At 36.5% G+C, this 16,404-nt stretch overlaps 1 protein-coding gene across 8 annotated transcripts in view; it reads left to right on the top strand.

Annotated features, from left to right (window-relative positions):
• CDH13 (cadherin 13) overlaps positions 1 to 16,404 on the top strand; it is a 479,376-nt gene that overhangs the window by 162,633 nt on the left and 300,339 nt on the right. The gene's annotated exons all lie outside the window — the stretch shown is intronic.

The following is a 16,404-nucleotide window of genomic DNA, read 5'->3' as shown; positions in this document are numbered from 1 at the left end:
AATAATTTGTATAAAAGAGCCTGATTATCAAAATTGTCTGGTTCTTCTGGTGAACATTATGCCAGATAACAAGTTTGGCAATAACTGAAAATGGAAAAGTCATACTTCTGAATATGTAATTTAGAATTTACAGAACTTTCATGTTCCCTGCAAGTCTAGGGACATGGGAAAGAATTCCATGCTGTGGAAATTAAATTTTCACATAGGTCTGCTTATCTGATACTACTATGTGTTATATTACATAAATGTGTGCATGCAGGTAACAATCCATATTTACCCTCTGTCTGTTTGCACTGCTGATTTTTGTTCCACTCTTCCCAGTGAATGCTGCATCCATTCTTTTCCACTTTGGAATTTCAGTGTAATACTAACCTCATAATATGGGGAAAAGTGCTTCACAAATTGATTGAAATGTTTACTTCACACCCATGAGAGTAGCAAAAAGAAATGTGAGATAGCCTTCATTTCTGTGTCATGGCATTTAGTAAGAGGCAGGCAAGGCAGTGACTTACTACACAATTAAGCCTGGTACCCTTACAAACCTATAATTTCAAGGAAGTATAAAGCAGCCATGATGAGAATAACTGATCTATTGTCCTATTTTGGTATTTAGGCTTTCAGCTTCCAGCATTTTCATTATATTTCCAACAATGGCTTAATCTAACTTAAGTCTTCCATTAAAACAACTTAGCTTTAGGGGAAAGGTTGAACAAACTTCTCAAAGTCTGTGGCTGAGGAAAGGTTTTGATCTGCACTTTAAGCAGCACAAGATGTGAATATAGATTGCCAGCAGGGGAAAAGTATCAGAATGTGTAACTGTGCAGAAAGCTGATCAGAACACTTAGAGGGAATTTAATTTTATTTAAATACGCCATATCTTCACAAAGTTCAATTTTAACAAAGTCGTACTTGAGAGACTGTCTTACTTGGAGCTGTGGATTCAGGACCATGCACTGTTGAATTCAGAATAGAAAAAGTACACTTGGAGGAGCTGGGCATTTGGCTGTCCTTTGTCTCAAACCAGCAGGACATTTTCCTTCTAGTGCACTCATAAGAATGTGAAAATGATTTTATTTTCACTTCACATTTTAGCGCTTAGGAGCAGTTTCAAAATGGGGTTTCTCATTCTCCAGTTGACTTCTCAATCAATGAAACTGCGGAGTTTGAAACATCCCTGACTGGAGATCTAGAGTCCATGGGGTTGGTTTCTCTGCAAAGATCTGATTCTCTGAGAATCATATTCTGGAGTTTTTATTCTGGTTTACTTAGAGAAGCAGCCTTTCCATGTCTTCAACAGGAGATAGCCTCCCTGAGTAGAAATTAAGATGTGTATTTGCACTGACTACAGCACAGCTTTATCAGTGACCTTTTCTCTTTATGCCCTTTTCAGGGTCTGGGTAGTCTCTCCTCAGAAAGTTCCAGCAATATTCATTAATATGTAGTGTTGAAAGTTATTACCAGATGAAGTCAAATCTAATTTGGTCCCACTCCTGGGTTCTGTTACAACCACTTTGAGTTGTTCTGGAGAGAGAAAACCAGTCTAGATCTGGTATATTCTGCTACTTTCTGGTCTTCCCTCATAGGTGGCTACTCAGAGTAATCTCATAACATCATCTCTACCTGCATTCATCACTTATTTATGGATTTTGATATTCAGCTCATAACTGGAAGTTTGCTTTTTACAGTATGTTGATCCTTGGTGTCTGCAGTGCCTTTGGGAGTTAGATGTGTTAATGTGTCCCGGGAAATCCATGTAATGAAGATCATTCCCTACTTCAAGACAACATGCAGGTCTTTGGGACTGGCTGTCCTACTCTGACCTCAACCAGCATTCCGTAACTGTTAAATAGATGGTTTTTAGCAATCATTTCAGCTGTTGTTTGCCTATTTTAAACATAACAGTCTTGTCTTTCTATTTGTCACACTTAAGAAGGATATAAAGATTGCAACATCCTATCTGAAGTGATTTTATGATAAATTTGAACTTAATCTTCTACTTTTACAGTCTGAATGTATCAGCATGGAAACAGCAGAACTGCTCCATCTGTTTAGGCAGGGTGTCTTGGCTAAGAAGTGCTCAGATGGAGCCTTAGTATTTCAGCATAATTTTGTAGGGTTAAGATAAGCACGTGTTAGAGCATTGCTTAGCATTCAGTACTTAGAGTACAGTACCTTGTTTAATTAGGGGATAAGTGGTTAAATATTTCCTCACTGCCAGCAACTGCCTTTTCTTTTCTGAAAGCCTGTAACCTACATCTGTGAAATCCCATTGTTAATGTTTCTAATTGCAGATTCCCAACATGTTTGGAAATGACTGACAACAATGATCTCTAATGTGCTGACTGGCAGTCTGAGCCTGGAAAGAGACAGCACAGTTCCTAAAACTTTGAAGGGTGATTGCTACCAACCATACTTTAGAGGAATATTGGAAGTATTTACAGCTGATATATGAAATGCACAGAAAAGGTTTTGGTATTCTAGTGGTTGAAGGATGTGATTCTTTCCCACTGAAGATGTGGTAAGATTGTAGTTAGCCTTACTGATCAGTTAATCAGTGATTAACTTTAAATTACCTCTGTGGCCATAACACAATTGGTGGCTGTTTGAATACCACTTACTGTGTAATTCTGCTTTTTTAGTCTAAAAGTTATGTTTTCTTACTCTTCTGCCAGAGACATATTGGTCCTGCAGGGCCTGAAGCTTTCAATCATAGGATGGCCTTGACTACAATATGAGGAGATAGGTGGCTCCTCAGCATCATCATCCAACAGTTGCTCTCTGATCAAAGAATCTTGTGCAAGATCTAGTGTCAGAAGAACCAAAGTCTGTGTGTTAGATTGCAAATAGATTTTTACACCCAGCTTTTAGTGTCTATTCCTGCTATATTTTTGTCTAAATATATTGGGTTCCCCCTGTCTTAACAGAGGGGAAAATTCTCAAAAAGCCACTGTCATTTTTGAGAGGTATGTGGCATATGACTGAACAGAAGAGTTGTCACAGGCCCATGGAGGGAGTAGCATTACAGGGTGTCATCTTCTCTGTAGTAACGTGTGTGTGTGTACTTGCACCCTTGGGCAGTCGGTGGAAGAAATGAAGTTCACTTAGCTTCAGTTGGGGCAGCACTGATGGGGCATACACACAGTCTGTGCTTATGCTCTGCATTGCCCTGTGTTTCTTTAATTCCCCTTTCACACTGCCAGAACTTGAGTGCTTGATGAGATTAAAAAAAAAAAAAAGTTATGGAAATGTTTTTATTCATCCAGGATTCCCAAAATGAACTTTAGGCTCATTCTGAATAATTCATAGAATTGATAGGGTTCAGATCTCTAATGGAAAAAATAAATCACTCACAGAACCCTGGTAGGGAACAAACTGACAGAACTGATGAGTGGCAGTAGTTATTGTTCAAAATTATACCTCATCCAGTGCCTTGTCCCTGCTTTGTTTTGTAGGAATAGTAGCTGGAAATTTCATCACATCTGAACATTTAACCAGACATTAGTGGTTTTATTTATTTATTTAAAGAGTCTGGGTTTGTGAAAGACAAAGTATAGCTAACCTTTTGTAGAGTCCCATAAAAGATTGTAGGTTGAGAAATGTAGCAAGCTGGGAATTGAATTGTGTCCTCCAAGGCTAAATAAAATGGGTGTTTGTTAGACTATGGAGAGGGAGAAGGACTAATGCTGGATTTAATAACTATACTCCTAGTACACTAGGAGCTAGAAGAAAACCTTTGGAAATGATCTTTCTCTGCAGATAGGCTTTTTTTGTGTGTTGGCAAATGCAGCCTTTATTTTTCCACAGCAAAGGTTGTTATTTAGAACTTTTATTTGTTACTGCATCACAGACACTGAATGGGGGGAGCTAGATATCAAGAGGCTGGCACCAAAGCAGATAAGAGGGCAGGCAGATATTCAGAAATTCTAGGCTGGTAGTAACTTCACTGTATGGTGCTCAGCAGTTGTCCATACAGAAGGATGAAATGATTAAATAAAAACTGTCAAACCCTCAGGACACTTTTCAGGCACTAGATGGAAAAGGAGAAAGAAAAGAAGAGATAAGAGGGAGGAACGCACCCTGAGACAGCATGCTGTAGACGACGAAAGTTTAAAATCATCTCCAGCAGCAGCTCAGATTGAAGGAAATGAAGTTGCTGCAGTCCTGCTACTCTGTCCAGTCCACTTTGTAACAGTGAGAGGCTAGACAGATAGGCTGCTTGTACTTTTCCTTTTGTCCAAGCATTGTTTTCCCAAAATCAATGCCATGATATGTTTATTATAGTGGGGATGGAAGTGGCAGCCTGTCTGAGAACTTCCCCTGCTGACTTGCAGACCTGAATTCTGTTTCCTACTAAGTCACTGCCTCGATATTTGTGCAAGTTTCTTTAAGTCTATGCCTCTGTTTCCTCTGTTTCTGTATCAAACAGAAATAATGAAACTAAATTCCTTGGATCTAAATGTTAGCATTTCTTGTTTGTGTCTTACTCTCTGCTTTATCCCTGCAATATAATGATTGCAAACTTTATTGATATGAGATAAAAAGTGCCTTGAGCTTTAAAACCTACATGCATAGTTTTCTTCCTTAGATGATAAAGGATCAATAGTCTTATTATGAACCAGGATTCGCTCACGGAAAAAATACACAAGGTAGTGAGTGGTTGAGTTTTGTCATCTGGCAGTTCAATCATTTATTTAGAAAATAAGATCAAAAATCAACTGCTCCGCTATAGCGAGCAATCATTCCCATTAATGTATATTAGCATTTTTTTTCCTTTTTTCTTTTTTTTTTTTTCAGTTCAGAATAGAGTTTCAAATAGGTTGAAAAAGACTGTGCAAAAGTATGAAGATGGAATCACATATGAGATATTGACAAACAGGCTAGAAGAGTTTCATATTATTAGATCTGCATACAGCAGTTGCTGCAAAAAGTAATGCATTGCATAAATAAAATACAATGTTTTGCTTTTCATTTTAAGACACAAAATAGAGTAAGTCACATGGGTACATCGATATGTACGACGCACTTATGAGTTATTACACTGTTCAAAACAGTACGTAGAATACAATTACTTTCAGAAAATCTGTGGAGATACTTTCCCTTTGGACATGAGGATTTCCGTAAGGCATATAAACATGGTTTTCTTAAAGAGCAAACAAATGAAAATCCCACTTCTTGCTTTTGTTCTCAGTTTGCTAGAAAACTTAACATAGTAACATTTGCCTATTAGTCGTTAAATGATCAACTTTCTATTACTACTTCTATCTTTGTTCTTTATGACATTACAAACACTGATTGACTTGGACTTCATGCATTAAATACTGTGCTGTAATTAATTTTAGAATTTGATACCTGGACATTGGTGATTTTTTGGTAAGTGGCTTTTTCTCTGCTTTAATCATCAATGAAAGGATGCTAGTAATTTTATTTATTTATTTTTAAGTCTGCAGTGCTACATTGCAGGTTTCACAGAATACATCTTAATTAATGTCAGTGAAAGCAAGAGCTTGTTCTCATCAATGGGTCATTCTGTAGTATCATTTAGCTGCCTTTTTGGCTATATTTTTATAAAAAATACCACTTGTTGTTGGGAAACAACAAAGAACTCCTTTTATATAAGAAATCTCCTTAGCCACTGAAATAAGCTATTTTCTATAAAAATTCCAGTCACTTAATTTCCATTTTTATCCTTCAGCCTGATCCAGAACCTGCTGAAATAATCAGATTCCAGCAGACTTTAGATCAAATCCTCAGAGCAGGAGTTTTGTTTGACAGTGCCTTATGGATGTGACTTCTGCACCTCTTTCCTTGACTGTTGCTGAGTGACCCTGCAAATCCCATGGCACAGTGCACATGGGTCGTGGTTTTTCATCTATAACCACACTCCCCCTTTACTCAGCTCTGCAGCAGAGCCTCACCTCTATTGATAGGCTTGTGCTTTCCCTCAGGCCTGGGCTGAATTTATCCTTCTGACTTAACTCTGCAAATTCCCACCACCAAAGAAATGCAGGTTGCGTATGCACTGGCTTTGGAATTTGCTCTGACAAAGATCCATTTATCTGAGAATTATCATGGTGCCAAGTGATGTGGCAGTTGCCATAGCAACAATTACATATTGTGTTGAATACCCAAGTAAATACTGTAAAGAACATGAGCCACTGGTGGTTTTCATTAACTTAACATTCCTTATTTGGCTAAAGTGTGTCTTGTAAGTTTATTCACTGTATGTATAAACGCTTAGATCAAACATGTGGGCTAGCTTTCCTTCCCTTTCCCTCAGTGCACAACTTCAGCATGTAAATGAGATGTACTTGGTTATTTAAGGAGAGAAAAATGGTCTTATAGACTAGAAATATGAATAATTGACTGTGAAACAAGAAGCTGTTAGCTTCTGTGAATGTTCAGTGCTTTCCTCTGTGAATAATTTCTCTGATTTTACATGATCTAGGGGTACATTTGCCCTGGAAAAGGGACTTTTGCTTGCCAATAGCAAACAGATCTAGGACAAGTACAAAATATGGCTAACAGGAATTCAAAGGTGAAATGAGGTGATTTTGGAAACAAACCCAATCCTTGTTAATTTTTCCAAATTATTAATGGACTAATGAAAAATGACAAGCAAAAATATTCTAAATGAACACTTTCTTATTAAAAGCATGTAAAATCATACACGTATCTCCTTTTAGCACTGAATTGCACTTAGCCTTTCTGTTCTCACTGCAGTAACAGGTATCTTCCACAGGCCCTTTTTACTATTGCTTGCTGTGTATCCGGCATAAATTTATTTATTTATTTTTTTTTTTTTGGAAGCTTAAAACCAAATACAGTTCTGGAAAGGAATCAATTTTATTTTCTTTTAACACACACTTGGGTCTTATCCTTCATCCATAAGACTTAATGGCAAAACACCAGAAATCTCAGTGAGAGAGATTATACAAAGATTGTTTAAGTCTTCTATCTGAATTAAAATTCACCCTGGCACAGGGTGCCAAGAAAATACCTATCTACCTCTTACCACTAAAACATTTTTATGAGGGTTTGAATGGTAGATGAGTTGCATGAAGACCTTTTGAATTGAGTTAGCTTTTTTTTTTTCTTTTTTTTTTTTTTTTTTTAGATCAAGGATGCTAACTGTCCAAAATCCACTAAATTTTGTGCAAGAGTGATAAATCTTCATGTACTGACATATACATATTTTTTCAAGTTACTCTTCTGAATCCAGCCTGAAAGTATTCAGATGATATGGAGAAAACGATTCCTATTTTTTTGTGTTAATCTCCAGAGATTATTGATGAAGTTGTGGAGAAATTGTGCCAGAGGTGTGGGGAACATTTTAAAGAAACATTTAGAAAAAAAAATCATTGCAGCTGTTGTGGTTTAACCTGGCAGGTAGCTAAGAACCACAGAGCTGTTCACTCCCTCCACCCAGTGAGATGGGGGAGAGAGTCAGGGAAATAAAAACGTTAAACCCATGGGTTGAATAGGACAGAACAAGTAATGCACAGTGCAATTGCTTACCATCTGTTGACTGATGCCCAGCCAGACCCTGAGCAGCAGCAACATCACCCAGCCAGCCACCCCATGTAATTGTTCAGCACGATGTCCTGTGCTGTGCAATATCCTCATGGCTAGTTGGCGTCAGCTGTACTGGTGCTGTTCCCTCTCAGCTCCTGCTGCACCCCCAGCCTCTTCGCTGTCAGGACAGAATGAGAAGCCAAAAAGTTCATGATTAGTGTAAGTGCTGCTCAGCAGCTACTAAAAAATTGGGGTATTATCAGCATTATTCTCATCCCAAATTCAAAACACAGCACCATGCTAGCTATTGGGAAGAAAATTAGCTCTATCCCAGCTGCAACCAGGACAGTAGTAAATGAGAATGTAAGAGGGAAGGCAACGGGCTAACCATGATTTAGTGAAACATTAAGCAAGATCATAAAGGATAAGTAGATGTTTCTTAGGATGTGTAATTTCATGAATTTATAAAGCGGCTTTCATCCTGTAAGGTCCTTAATGCGTAACCATGGCGTACACTGAAAGAGTGTGTGTGTGCATGTCTGTATACATACATCTGCAAAAAAGAGGTATTTGCATTCAAGTATAGAGATATTTTCTTATATTGTTAATACGTATTTCATAATCTTTTCACATCAAGGTATCAATAGAGTCATTTTTAAACAGGAGCCCTGTAAAAAGGATGTGGTGATTTCCATATTGTGCTAAAGTTGCCATGATATCCTTAATGTCTTCAAAATTATAATGAATCAGAAATGTTACCAAAAAAAAAAAAAAGAAAAAGAAAAAAGTGAGACTTCTGGTACAGAAGAAAATATCTCCATTCTTCCATGTTCTCTCATCATGCAGGAATGATGAAGGCAATGTATGACAACTATCCCAGTTTCACCAGTGATACCTCAGATTTATTACAGAGCAGAGACAATTCTAAGAGGAAATTAAACTCAGTTGTGTTCAAACTAAACTCAAGATTCTGTTTTTTGTGTCAGAGACACAAAATATTGCAGGTATTTTCCCACTACAAGCTTTTCCATCAGCTTACAGAAACAAGGTGGATTTGAAATAGAGCCATAATAGGAGAAATTATTCACATGAAAGGATGATTTCTGGAATATGAGTTTAGTCATTTCTCTCCATCTGAGACATCAATAATCATCCCTAATGATTGCCCCAATAGTTCCATGCTGGTTTTCACAAACCTGAAGGACCATTTATTATGTTTATTATAGTAGCACCTATCTCAGCACACATCTTAAGCATTTAATGGGGCATCACAGGATAAAAATCTACATTTTTCCTCCTCCAATAATTTATTCTACCACTGCAAGGACAGATGGCTCCTTTTGGACCTGAAATTCCTTTTTTGTTGATCATTGTAATTCTGTTGTGTTTAAGAATATTCCTATATATCTTACTTTAAAGCCAGATTTCTCTTGTCTCTAGAATAACTGGGAAAGTTAAAGAAATATTCAGCATAAGAATGACAGAGTTAAAGTTTAATATAATTTGATATCTTTGTATAATAAACAACTCTGCTAATGTGTGCAGTCATCTTGGAGTTATTAATCATGCAGCTGCTCACTTCTTATTTCACCACCAAATCAAGCTGCATAACCTTTGCATTAAGCAGTTGATCTATCTTAGAAAAAATAGTTTTAGTTGTGTATATATCTCCTCCTCTTACTGAGAGGGCATATAGGGATAGTAATTACACAAGAAGAGAATGGAAGGGAAAGCAGGACAATTTGAAGTGGTCAGTAGTCCTGCTATGGCCAGTAGTTGGTTGCTGCAGATACTTTTGGTGCCACTAAAATTCCTTGGTATACTTTATTGCTATGGAAAGGAGGATTCTTACCCTAACCTAACTGGCAAACAGAGATAGGAAAAGAGAGACTGAATTTTACCTCTAGTTTCCTAACAGATCCTTGCTATGACTGTCATTTGTTGCATAGCAGTAAACAAGAAGCTTGCTGGTGAGTGATGGAAATAGATTTGTTAAAATAATTTTAGTAATTGTTCTGGTAAAATGGTTTGATCCAAGTTTTAGCAACAGAAAATCATTGTCAGCAACTGTTCAGACTACCACCACAAACAGATACACTCTAATTTACCTGCAAGTCAGCAAACACCCTTGTGGTTGATGGTGTTCAATATTTGTTGAATCACTTAACATATGTTTGAACTGAGCAGAAATCTTGAAATCATTTTGTCTTTTGTTTCTTTTCTATCTCTAGAATTAGCCTGTGGTTTGGGAAAAAAAAATGAATCATGGGTATAGCATATGCATCTTTTAAAGATATGGAATGTACTGTAATCCTTTTAAAATAAGAGCTGGATCTGGCTCTTATTGTACTGGCCCTCTTGCAAGTTTTTATATATATATATATATATATATGTATTATTGAAAGCTGTTGTGCCATATAAAGATATATTTTCTAATCACCCAGAAGAAAGGTGACTGTAAATTTTATAAATATATGGAAGACTGTATAAAAATTTAATTCTCAAGTATTGGCATAATTATTTTTTGCTATAAAGATTTCAAGTGTATAATCCTGTGAAGTGTTGGACTATCCTAGGAGATGCTGAACACTTTATACATGCATTGACTGTAGTATATCTTAGTATCACCTGACATAGTCTTGACCTTCCCAAAAAAGAAATGCTTGCAAAAAATCTGATTTTGATTGCGCTGTGAATACTTTATATTTAAAGCTGTATCAAAATGCAGAGGGTTTCCTACAAACACAGGAGTGTAGTGATGAAATAGCCTGTCAGCCCCTATGAAATGGGCATTTTAGTGCTCTCATGAAGCATATCAGTTCGGCTCAGATATCTTTGAACTCACTAACAAAGGTTTCAGTAAATTCAAAATTCCTGATTTGCTGGCAAATACTACATGTTGTAGTTTGTTCTGTCTGGAGGGGAAGAAAATTTTCTCAGCTGTGACTTTTTTTTTCCCCTAAAATGAAATGAAAAGTCAGCCACTCCTGTATGAGATGAAATTCATGACTACTGGAAGACATTGCTGGTAGACAAAACCCCTAGTGGGACCAGGTGTACTCAGCTGAATATGCTCCAGCATAGTAGCATCTGGCAACAAGAATATTCAGACTGGATATTCTATTCTTATTGCCGTTGCTGATGTAAGCTATAAACACATGCCTTAGATTATGATTGTTTCACTGGTGTTCTGTGTTTGATGTGGCATGTGTGAATTCTAACATTACTTTGCAGCAGAATTGACTGATAGAATTAAAAACACTTAGACTGAGTTCCTGATTTAGGAAATGCATATTTATTATTTGTTTTGGTACTGGCTCAGTCAACAGAGATTTTATCAATTATAGACTGTCTCATTTATTGCCATCAATTATATCCTACACTGAACCTCCATACTGAGAGGTTTATTGGAACTGTTCACATGTATTTAATTTCTAGCTAACTCCATAGAAACATTATTACTATAATAGTGGATCATTGAAATCAGACAACTGTGACATGCTTCATGTTGACCCTCAAAAATCGGGAACTAAGTAAGAGGAGGAGATATTAAAACTTCAGGTTAAAGTCAGATCTGGCAAAGATTTGACTCGTGTAACACTGAAACTCACAGCTGACAAAATTCCATGTATATGCAAGGTGAGGCTTGAAGCTTTAAGTTACAGGGTTAATTTTAGGCATGACTATTCACAAAACCGTGTAATTAATCAGGAAATCATAGAAAGCCGTATACCAAATGCAAACTCCATTAAGTCAATAGGAGTCATTCCACCGACTTTAATGAGCTTTGAATTTACTCATAAATCTGCCATGAGAAGTGTCCAAATCAAAATTTATTTGAGGGTGACCTTGATGTTAATTGTTAATGCATCCATGTTGTTCCATTGCCAGGAAAACTGAATGTGTTAGTGGGACTGTCATTCAGTATAGTCATTTCTATTGGATGCTATTAGAATCATGTTGATATATACGTACAATATTAATTGCATGCAATGTTAGTGGGCAGCCACAGTATGTCAGTTGTCTTGCTTGTCTATAAGATAGGAAAATGAATTTCTTCAGACATTTTAAATGACACGTGTGCCTTCAGCTGAATTCTTATGATATTAATGTTTTGTTGTTGTTTGTTTGTTTTTTGATCAAGCAGTTCTTTAAAGGATTTCAGGTTTCACACTTTTTTTTTTTAAATCACAGATTTTATGTATTGACTGTAATTACTTAAAGATTATATTTGAAATTTGTAAATACCATAAGGCAGATTCTGTCCAGTCCTATGATGTGTAATAAATTTAACATCTGCAAGGAAAGTTCAATAATCTGTTCAGTCATCTGTATCCCAAATGGAAGTACTCACTGTTTTAACACGGGATAACACAGATATAATTGCTGTATCTTCTAGTGGCAGAAAACTATGGAATATTCAAGGTGTGGAATTTTTTGTTTTGTTTTAATTTAACAGCTTTCCTGATTCCTTGTCAGTGCTGTTAATTATTGTGTCTTTTCCTCTAGTTAGCACTTAATGTATTAGGCTGTATTTAGGATCATTTTTTTTAATTGAAAATGTGTTTCAGAACAACTGTGAATTAGATAAGTGACTTTATTGACCTTCAGTCTTTAAAACTATAAAATGAGAAAATAAGGTGAAGGAAATTAATCTTGGTTCTAGACAACAGGAAGATAAAACTCCAGTTTTCAGTGTAAGAGTATGTGTTTAGGAGAATCAAAAGAGACAGCAAAGACAGTTTGGATTTGCATTATTTCTCCTTGGTTTTACTGTGGCAGTATAGAAAGACTGACAAAGACTGTGCCTTGTAAGACATTGTTTATGAATGTTGTAGAAGATATGCCCAAAGAACCAGACAAAATAGAGGTTGGACCAAGGGGAAAAGTGTTACAGTATTGACAGTTTCCATTGTTAAATAATACTGCCTCCAACTTCTGTGTATAAAATACTCTTTCGCTATTGAAAGGTAAGGTGTTTAGATAAAAGGTGATAAGGACTTTTCACCATTTGCATGCAGAGACCTCACAATTTTGAAGTTAAGGCCATCTCATTGGGTTACTGATTTAACAAGTAGATGGTTTAGAATGGAGCTGAGTTTGAGCTCAGGTTCGAGGGGACAGGCAGCAGCATCTTGAGGGACTTGTGTGGCCTGCAGACTGCTCTGCAGAGCTAACTGACTTTGCTTTTCTCTGGAAAGGTAATAAGCAATTCAGCATATACACGTAGGATGTACCTGCCTTTACCTTATGCTTATCTCCAACAATTTTTTCTGTGCTTTTAACAACTCTGTTATTATCATTTTACATGTCCATAAAGAGTTACTTATAGTCCCTTTCTGATAATGGTGCACTTTTACGCAAATGAAATGTATTTTCTGAAAATATGCCACTGAACTTGTGGTATGGAAGTCCTTTTAGCAGATGTCTCTCTCTCTAGATATATATAGATATGCTACACAGCTTTTGTGCCAACTAATGAGCATAAATTATACATTGTTAAATGCTTCTTCCATTTATTGTTAAGTTTAATGCCATTTTAAATTATACCTGAAAATAACAATAGGTTTTCAAAGCCTTTCTTTAACCTTTAACGTGCCTTAACTTTTATCATGAAACAACAATTAGCTTAAGTCATTCACTGTAGCAGTGCTTTTATTTTGTTTTAAAGCATATTAAGCATGTTTTTATGCCAGAAAGTGTCTTTTTAATTCTCATTATTTCATATCTGACACTGTGTTAACAGGAACATGACTTAACAGAGGATATTGATTTGCACATAGTTTTTTCGTTTCACTTTCCTATTCAAAAGGAATCAGTGCTGACAAGTTAATGAACTCCAGCTACAAATACATAGATAAGCCAAGGAATGGGTTTAGTACCTGCCTTGTTCTAATTATGAAAGGTTTTCCTTAGTGACTGTTTCATGCTAACTACAGAGAACTTGGAATAGTCTGTTCTGACAGTAACCATCAACAAAGCAGAGACTATCTGGAGAAGTGACATAATAGACGGTTGTTTATGGAAACCTCTTAACAAGTCTAAGTTCATTTATCCCAGTATATTTAAGTCTGTAATGTTTATATGTGGAACACAACGTAGACTGAGCCAAAGGGAACTAAATTCTAAATGTATTTAGTGAGAGTTCATAAAACTACGCTGCTTTATAGCTTCTATTTTTAAATTAATTTATTATATAAATGAATCCATTTGAACAATAGAAAAGGAGCTCAGAACTGTAGAACTACTCAGCAGAATTTTCTCTAAATATGCTTGTAAATCTTTTGACTTTGTTGTCAATGAACAAATCCTCTAGCTAAGATGTTTTCCCTTGTGTATTGGGTTCTTTTAAAAATGTATATTATTCCAATTTCTATTTTATTGTTGTTTAACACAGATAGATTGGTGCTCTCAGACTGGAAGAACTGTAAAACAGGGTAAAATTGTGCTCTTCAGTAACCAATGCCCATCTGTTATGTGTGCAAACTTTGCTGTGGTTGTAGAGGATGAAGAAACCATGGTACTTTGCTGTGGTGTAGATTTACTAGAAGGTAATTCCCCACTGCCTAGGAATTTACTGTTAGGAACTATCTCCATTACCAGCAGTAGTGCAAAGAGTTGTTAATCTGATCAGGGAATTTGGCCACCTAAATCACTAGCAGATTTTTAGAATTAAAGACTTGCTTTCTAAATGTTGGCATGGGTTACAAGACTGAAGAAGTAGAAAGATGGGGAGGCCGTTTGACAGAGAAGCTAGATATATTAGCTAGCTTGTGAAGTAAATTTCTGCGGTGACCTTAAAAGGCAGGGAACAGTGCGTTTCATATCTTCCATCATAATTTCTCTTTTCAGAACAGGGTGGAGATGGTCATGGCATTCTGCCCTGAATTCCATATGCACGCCTTGCCAGGGGTTGCTCTGGCAATAGAAATAAACTCTCATCTCCGCAGAACACACTAATGATATTTGGCCAACCAGACAAGAGGCATAAACAAAAGTTTAAAACTGTATTTTCCAAGCTATGACTGCACAGTATTAGGAGCCGGCTCTACTTCCCTGTTGTGCTGAAGATGCTGACAGGCAAAGTCAAGGTGCTGTGACTTCTTGACTTCAGAGGGAGCTCTGTTTTTTCAGAAGGAGAGCTAGACGTGGAGTAGAAGAGAATACCTTTTTCTCCTTTCTGCCCCAAAATAAGCAGAACTGAAAACAAACAACTAAGTAACAGCAGCAGCAATAATATTAGTTACTGAGTAAAACAGGATGAGAGGCTGTTAACAGGTATTTTTAAAATGTACATCCCAAGTTATTATCCCAGTCTAGCAGCTGGATATACATGGGACAAATCTCAAGCAGGATTAAATTCTTTGTCTTTTTAGTACTGTTCATATTTTCCTAACTTGAGAAAAGGGTGAAATAACAGAAAGATTGATCTTTATTTCAAGATTAAAGCCTCCAAATCTTTTGAGTTGAACTTTACTCACCTCTTTTGAAGAGGTTTGAAAAGCTGTTATGTAATCATATCTTTCATTTTAGCTACAGTTGGAAACAATACCATCAACATATCATAAAAGTACTGTTTTTATTGTGATTCTATTTGTATTGCAAGAGTAAATGCCTCTCAGGACTTCCAGCATAAATTTGCAAGCTCTAAAACTTCGTGATTATCTAAACTAAGCTTCAGACAAGCCTATAAAAAATTGCAGGTGTTTTATGCAAATGCAGACTCATGTTTTTGAATCGTAGCCACAACTGACATGTGCAGCAAGGTCACTTAAAGTTTTTGCTGTTTTAAAGGTAATGCTAGTTTCAGTGTAATCCTTGTATTAGTACAGAACAAATGCCTAGATGCATTGGATTTCTAGAGCTGTAAAGTTTAAATGTATTTGCAGTGCAAGTACAGATTTAGTAGAACACAACTAATCTATATTCCTTCATTATTTAATACAAAAATTGAAGTGCATTTGATTCAGAGGAAAAAGAAAGAAGAAAAAGAAAACAAGCTGTCTTGGAGTAATCTTGTTCTAATCCTTGTATCTGTGAAGGAAACAATCTGAAACTGCAGACTTCAACTGAAGTCTTACATAGTCCCAGTGCCTGAAGGGGACGTGGATCTCTGAGACCTTGGTGAGATGTCACTGAGATGATGATTCTGCTTCAGTACCCTGACGTTCACGTCAGAAGCTTTAATCTGAGCTCTTCTCTGCATTTATTTGCTGTAAAGAGTCCTACAGCATTGATAAACTGTGTTTTCATGTTTTCTTTCAGGCATGATGCTTTGGAAGTGCACATCAAAGTTTTGTGGGCCACATTAGTGGCTCATCATACTGTTCAAGGAGCACAGTGTTGCCAGAATTAGAAAGGAGTAACAAGAAGGAATCCCATTTGGACAAATTTTATAGGAGAGAAACTGAGAAAAGAGTTAAGGGTTAGTGAAGAGGACGGCTGGGAGATAATAATAAGATAAATGTGGTGGACAGATGTCATAGAGGACGCTGACTTTTTTATTATAAGTAGATTGTAGGTGGGAAATCAGAACTCAAAACCAACAGCAGCAGCAGCAACAACAACAACAAACAAATGGAAAATAATAATAATAACAAAAAAGCTGTATCTATTCTTACAGGTTTCCTCAAATTGTTCACACCCCTTTCTCAATATCGGTTTCTCTTTGGAGCCTGTAGCACGAGTCTCATAAAACTTTGCTAAGATTATAATGCAATACCTTGGCACCAATCTCTCTTGTTTATGTGGCCATTAGTTCAAAGCCACAGACAAGCAATTTATTGGGTATGAAAAATGTCACCTATGGCACCCTCATTTGCATCTGAAAATTGATTTTTGTCACACTGGGATTTTAGGACAACCTTTTTTGGCAGCCAACGTTGCCACAAA

This window comes from Anas platyrhynchos, chromosome 12, assembly GCF_047663525.1.
Source record: "Anas platyrhynchos isolate ZD024472 breed Pekin duck chromosome 12, IASCAAS_PekinDuck_T2T, whole genome shotgun sequence".
NCBI lineage: Eukaryota > Metazoa > Chordata > Aves > Anseriformes > Anatidae > Anas > Anas platyrhynchos.
The sequence above is the reverse complement of the archived record's forward strand: the minus strand, read 5'-3'. Positions and strand labels throughout refer to the sequence as shown.